The sequence below is a fragment of the Gorilla gorilla genome, chromosome 3 (assembly GCF_029281585.2).
Source record: "Gorilla gorilla gorilla isolate KB3781 chromosome 3, NHGRI_mGorGor1-v2.1_pri, whole genome shotgun sequence".
Taxonomy (NCBI): domain Eukaryota; kingdom Metazoa; phylum Chordata; class Mammalia; order Primates; family Hominidae; genus Gorilla; species Gorilla gorilla.
Genome location: NC_073227.2, coordinates 107,985,728 through 107,991,727, shown reverse-complemented (window position 1 = coordinate 107,991,727; position 6,000 = coordinate 107,985,728). Strand labels below are relative to the sequence as shown.

Genomic DNA, 6,000 nt, shown 5'->3' with positions numbered 1-6,000 from the left:
GCTCTTAACTTTCAGATTAAGGAATTAAACTTTTTGAATAATCAAAGGGAATCTATGCGCAGTTGTAGGGAGGGGGCGACGTGGGGGAAAAGTTAGTTTTACAAAGTGAAGCTAACTCAGTTTAATAAATAGTTTTAGAAGTTTTTAGTGGTTAACAAAAGACTGCATCCCTCTGATGCGAGAACTGCCCATGTTTCATCTTGTCCGAGGCTGACCATCCGCCTGTGCTCTCAATGTGACTCTTCTAGCCCCTCAGAGACCACACCAGCGAGCAACATCGCCACCTGCTGGAAGTTAGAGAAATTACAGAATTGGATTATCTTTATTCAAATATTCTTGGATTTCAGGGTTTAAAGGTATATTTAAAAATCCTGTTTTTTTTTTAAGAGAAATATAAACAAGTTCCAGTTGTGTTTAATGATAATTTTTATAGTTTATGTCATAACGGTATTGTTAAATTATAACTCTTAGACTTGAACTCTGGAAAGGCTGCAATTTAGGAATTGCTGTTGTCTTTGAGTAATTTACATTTTAACTCTCAATTGGTGCCATTAAATCACCAGCATTAAATCAAGAAACTATAGCCTATGTGTTTTGCGATAGATGGGGGTTAAGGCACATATGATTTTGTGATTCTCCATTCAAACTGGGTGGAAGAATAAATGTAATTAAATTAAAAGGCATCTTGCTAGAGGGAAAAGTTGTTCAGTGTTACTCTTGGTAATGGATGCTCTTTTCTTTAGTCAATTTACAAGAGGCAATCTAGGGTTTTAAGTAGCAAAATTATATTTGCCTAAAGTTGTTCATTGCTTCGTTACTAATACCAAAAAAAAAGAGAAGAAAGATGGACAAGTAATTAAGTAATGTATGATACCTTGAAAACTGTAAAAATCTAAGAATATGTAAGTTAAATGAGGAAAATAAAATTGCTGTAATACTGCAACTGTGGAAAAATATGCATGCTTATGGAATGGGGCCCCAGGAAGTCAAGCTGTGTTTCTCCTTATGGAACTCTTCATGTTAAAGCATTTGCATGTTCCTTATGGTACCTTTGCCATGTATCATAATCCTAACCATATTAATCTAGTTTTGGCCAAGGTCTGAAGCACCCTGTCCCACTTCCTTCTATAGAATCTTCTCTAGGCCACTGACCTCATGTGGATTAGATTTTAATTTGCCATAAACCTTCAGGCTTGCTGTTGAACCTCTCCCTGTGTTCACTACTCTCCTTAATACTGCATTTGAAAAGTCAGGAAGGTACAGTCCACTCCCAGATAGAAAATCGTAACATTGCAGCATCAAGCACGTATACAATCTCCAGAGGACAGTGAAAACAGTTCTTTACTTTGGCACTCAGACAATTATTAATCCACGTGGTATCCAGTTCCCATGGACATAAGGATGTCTCTGGTCTCCCTTCTGTGTCTTCCTCTTTCTTCTCTTCTCTCCTTCCATGCCTTCTTATTTTACTCCTTTCTCATCCCTCAGGGTCATTTGGTTCCATCAAATTTACCCCTTGGTGAAGCTAGAGGAAAGAAAAGTGGGGAGAGTAATTCACATCCCTTAAGTCCTGCATAGGGAAGGATAAAGGACAGTGGTCCTTTGAGGTCCATCCTCAGAGTGAAATATCTAAAAGACAAACAAAAACTTTCTCTTACTGATATTGTCTTCATTTTAAAACATAGCAAAGCTCGTCCTTTCTGCATCTATGTAAATTCCCTATGTATTACTCTCTTTTGATATTTCCTGGGATTGGAGGGGAAGCATGATTTAAGAGGGGAAACACCTAACCCGGGAAGGAGATGAGGGAGGGTTGAAGTTCTACTTGGGGTGGGAGTGGATGTGAGCCCAATGACCATGACCCATTCAGACTCCCCACCCTCCCTCCGCTAGTCAGGCCAGCTTCCAGCGTGCTTCCTTCCTCCCCACGGGGGACTTCCAGCCAATCTGCTAGACCTACAATTTATAAAGGATAGCTTGTGTTGCATAAAAGGATGGTAGCGGTCTCTTTCATATCAGTTACGCAACGAGGCCTCTGAGCAAACTCTACATTTGCATTTTGTTGCTTAAAATAATAGTTATGATCTGTGCTGAAAAGAGAAGGCCAGACTTTCTGTTTCATGTGTCTGACCATGAGACCTCCGGTCTGTAGCTATTTTTCCTGCGGTAATTTCTTCCATCTGTTGTATTGTGGTACAAGGACAGAGGGAAACCATTCACACACTTAGGTGAGATTTCTTTTGATGACGAGGTAGATGCTAATGGAAAGCCAGTGAGAGTGAAACTCAGAGACATTACATTATAATTGACCTTGGGATGTGCAGTTTATCAAAAACTAAACTATTCTTACATTTTTTCAGATGGCTGGTTATACCTTTGCTAGTCACTATCTGTGAGCTGATCAAAGCTGCAAGTGCCAGTTACTGAAATGTTGGGCCTATTAATGTGTTGGAAGAAGAAGCAGGAGAGCCTATGTGACTGAGCTAAAAATTTAACCCATCATAAGAAATGGATCAGAGTTTGTTTAACATTCTATCTCCAATATTGATATATGCCTGGGACCCAAGAATGGCCAAAAGTTTCCAGAAGTAATGCTGACTGCACTTTAGAATTTAAAAGTACCACTGCAGAGGCCTAATCTCAGAGCAGTTAAATGAGAATCTCTAGGATGGAGCCCAGACAATAACATTCTTTAAAAGCTCCTCAGGTGATGTGCATCCAGGGCTGAGAACTAGTACTAGTAGGCAGGCTACAATGGAATAGGAGCAAACTTACATTCTTAACTCATTTTCACAACATTCATTTATAACGGACAGATTTGCAAACTGTACTTGCATAATTAATGTCCCAATTTAAAATTCTGACCAATAATTATAGTTTCTGATGTAGCAGCTTACCAAATAGTATCTAGCAGGTTGTTTTTTTAATTTAAATTTTATTTTAGATCGCGAGGGTGGGGGACACATGCATGTTTGTTACATGGGTAAATTGTGCACTGGTGGGGATCTGGGCTTCTAGTGTGCCCATTATCCAAATAGTAAACATTGTAGCAAATGGGTAACTTTTCGATCTCACTCTCTCCCACTCACCACACTTTTGATGTCCTTGGTGCCTATTACTTCCATCTTTATGTCCATGTGTACCCATTGCTTAGCTTCCATTTATAATTGAGGACATGTGGTATTTGCTTTTCTGTTTTCGAGTTAGTTTGATTAGGATAATGCCTTCCAGCTCCATCCATGTTGCTGCAAAGGACATAATTTTATTTTTTATGGCTGCATAATATTCCATGGTGTATAGATACCATATTTTCTTTATCCAGTCAATTGCTGATGGACACTTAGGTTGATTCCATGACTTTGCTATTGTGGATAGTACCATGGTGAACGTAAGTACAGGAGTCTTTTTTGTATAATGATTTTTTTTCCTTTGGGTAGATACCCAGTAATGGGATTACTAGGTCAAATTGTAGTTTTATTTTTAGTTCCTTGGGACATACTTCTACTGTTTTCCATGGAGATTGAACTAATTTATATTCCCACCTACAGTGTATGAGCATTTCCTTTTCTCTGCATCCATGCCAACATTTGTGGTTTTAAAAATTGTTTTAATAATAACCATTCTGACGTAAGATAACTCATTGTAGTTTTAATTTGCATTTGATAATTAGTGATGTTGAGCATTTTTTCTTGTGTCTTTTGGCCACTCTATTCTATGATCAGGATGAGCATCTAAGTCAAATTATGGACTGATCAGCGCATTGCAAGCTGTAGCCCAGACAATTTCATATGAAGTCACCCTACCCATTATCCTATTATCAGTTCTACTGATAAGATTATTCATGTCCTTTGCTCAGTTTTTAATTGAGTTGTTTGCTTTTTTCTTAAGTTGTTTAAGTTCCTTATAGAGTTTAGATATTAATTTTTTGTCAGTGGCAATTATTCTGTCCCATGATGTAAGTTGTCTCTTTATTGTTTATTTCTTTTGCTGTGCAGAAGCTTTTTAGTTTAATTAAGTACTATTTGTCTGTTTTTGGTTTTGTTATATTTGCTTTTGGGTTCTTCATCATAAAATCTTTGCCTAGGTCAATGTCTGGAAGAATTTTTTCTAGATTTTCTTCTAGGATGTTTAAAGTTTCCCAAAACTTACTTTTTTTTTTTTTCCTGGAGACGGAGTCTCACTCTGTCACCAGGCTGGAGTGCAGTAGAGCCATCTTGGCTCACTGCAACCTCCGACTCCCTGGTTCAAGCGATTCTCCTGCCTCAGCCTACCAAGTAGCTGGGATTAAAGGCACATGCCACCATGCCTAGCTAATTTTTGTATTTTTGGTAGAGACAGGGTTTCACCATGTTGGCCAGGATGGTCTTGATCTCCTGACCTTGTGATCCACCTGCCTCGGCCTCCCAAAGTGCTGGGATTACAGACATGAGCCACTGTGCCTTGCCCAGATCTTACTTTTAAGTTGTTAATATATCTTGAGTTGATTTTTATATATGGTGAGAGATAGGGATCCAGTTTCATTCTTTTGCATATAGCTAGCCAATTTCCCCAGTATTATTTATTGAATAGAGTGTCCTTTCCCTATTGTTTATTTTGGTCAACTTTTTCAAATATCAGTTGGTTGTAGGTATGTGGCTTTATTTCTGGATTCTCTACTCTGTTCCATTGATCTATGTGTTGTTTTTTTTTTTCCAATACCATGCTGTTTTAGTTACTATAGTCTTGTAGTATAATTTGATGTCAGGCAATGTGATTGATATGTTTTGGCTGTGTACCCACCAAAATCTCATCTTGAATTCCTACATGTTGTGCGAGGGACCAAGTGGGGAGGTAATTGAATCATGGGGACAGGTCTTTCCCATGCTGTTCTCATAACAGTGAATAAGTCTCATGAGATCTGATGGTTTTATAAGGGGGAGTTTCCCTGCACAAGCTCTCCCTTTTTGTCTTCCACCTTCCATGTAAGACATGACTTGCTCCTCCTTGCCTTCCACCGTGTTTGTGAGGCCTCCCCAGCCATGTGGAACTGTAAGTCCATTAAACCTTCTCCTTTTATAAATTGCCCAGTCTTGAGTATGTCTTCATCAGCTCCATGAAAATGCTATAGTAAATTAGTACCAGTAGAATGGGGCACTGCTGAAAAGACACCTGAAAATGTGGAAGCAACTTTGGAACTGGGTAACAGGCAGAGGTTGGAATAATTTGGAGGGCTTAGAAGAATACAGGAAAATGTGAGAAAGTTTGGAACTCCCTAGAGACTTGTTGAATGGCTTTGACCAAAATGTTAATAATTATATGGATAATGAAATCCAGGCTGATGTGGTCTCAGATAAAAATGAGAAAGTTGTTGGGACCTGGAGCAAAGGTGACTCTTGTTGTGTATTAACAAAGAGACTGGTTGCATTTTGCCCCTGCCCTAGAGATTTGTGGAACGTTGAACTTGAGAGAGATGATTTAGGGTATCTGGCAGAAGAAATTTCTAAGTAGCAAAGCATTCAAGAGGTGACTTGGGTGCCAAAGGCATTTAGTTTTAAAAGGAAAACAGGGCATAAATGTTCAGAAAATTTGCAGCCTGACAATGTGATAGAAAAGAAAATCCCATTTTCTGAGGAGAAATTTAAGCCAGCTGCAGAAAATTACATGAGTAATGAGGAGCCCAATGTTAATCACCAGGGCAATGGGGAAAATGTCTCTAGGGCATTTCAGAGTTCTTCATGGCAGCCCCTCCCATCACAGGCCCAGAGGTTTAGCAGGAAAAAATGGCTTTGTGGGCCAGGTCCAGGGTCGCTCTGCTGTGTACAGTCTAGTGACTTGGTGCCCTGCATCCCAGCTGCTCCAGCAAGACTAAAAGGGGCCAAGGTACAGCTTGGGTTGTTACTTCACAGAAGTCAAGAATTGAGGTTTGGGAACCTCTGTGTAGATTTTAAAGGATGTACATAAATTCCTGGATGCCCAGGCAGAAGTTTGCTGCAGGGATGGGGCCCCCATGGAGAACCTCTG

At 39.4% G+C, this 6,000-nt stretch overlaps 1 long non-coding RNA gene across 1 annotated transcript in view; it reads left to right on the top strand.

The window, feature by feature from the left end:
* Positions 1–6,000, top strand: part of LOC129533027 (uncharacterized) — a 22,429-nt gene continuing 16,429 nt past the window's right edge. The window contains exon 1 of the long non-coding RNA XR_008679031.2: positions 1–356. This is a non-coding gene — a long non-coding RNA (uncharacterized lncRNA). The remainder of the gene's footprint in view (positions 357–6,000) is intronic.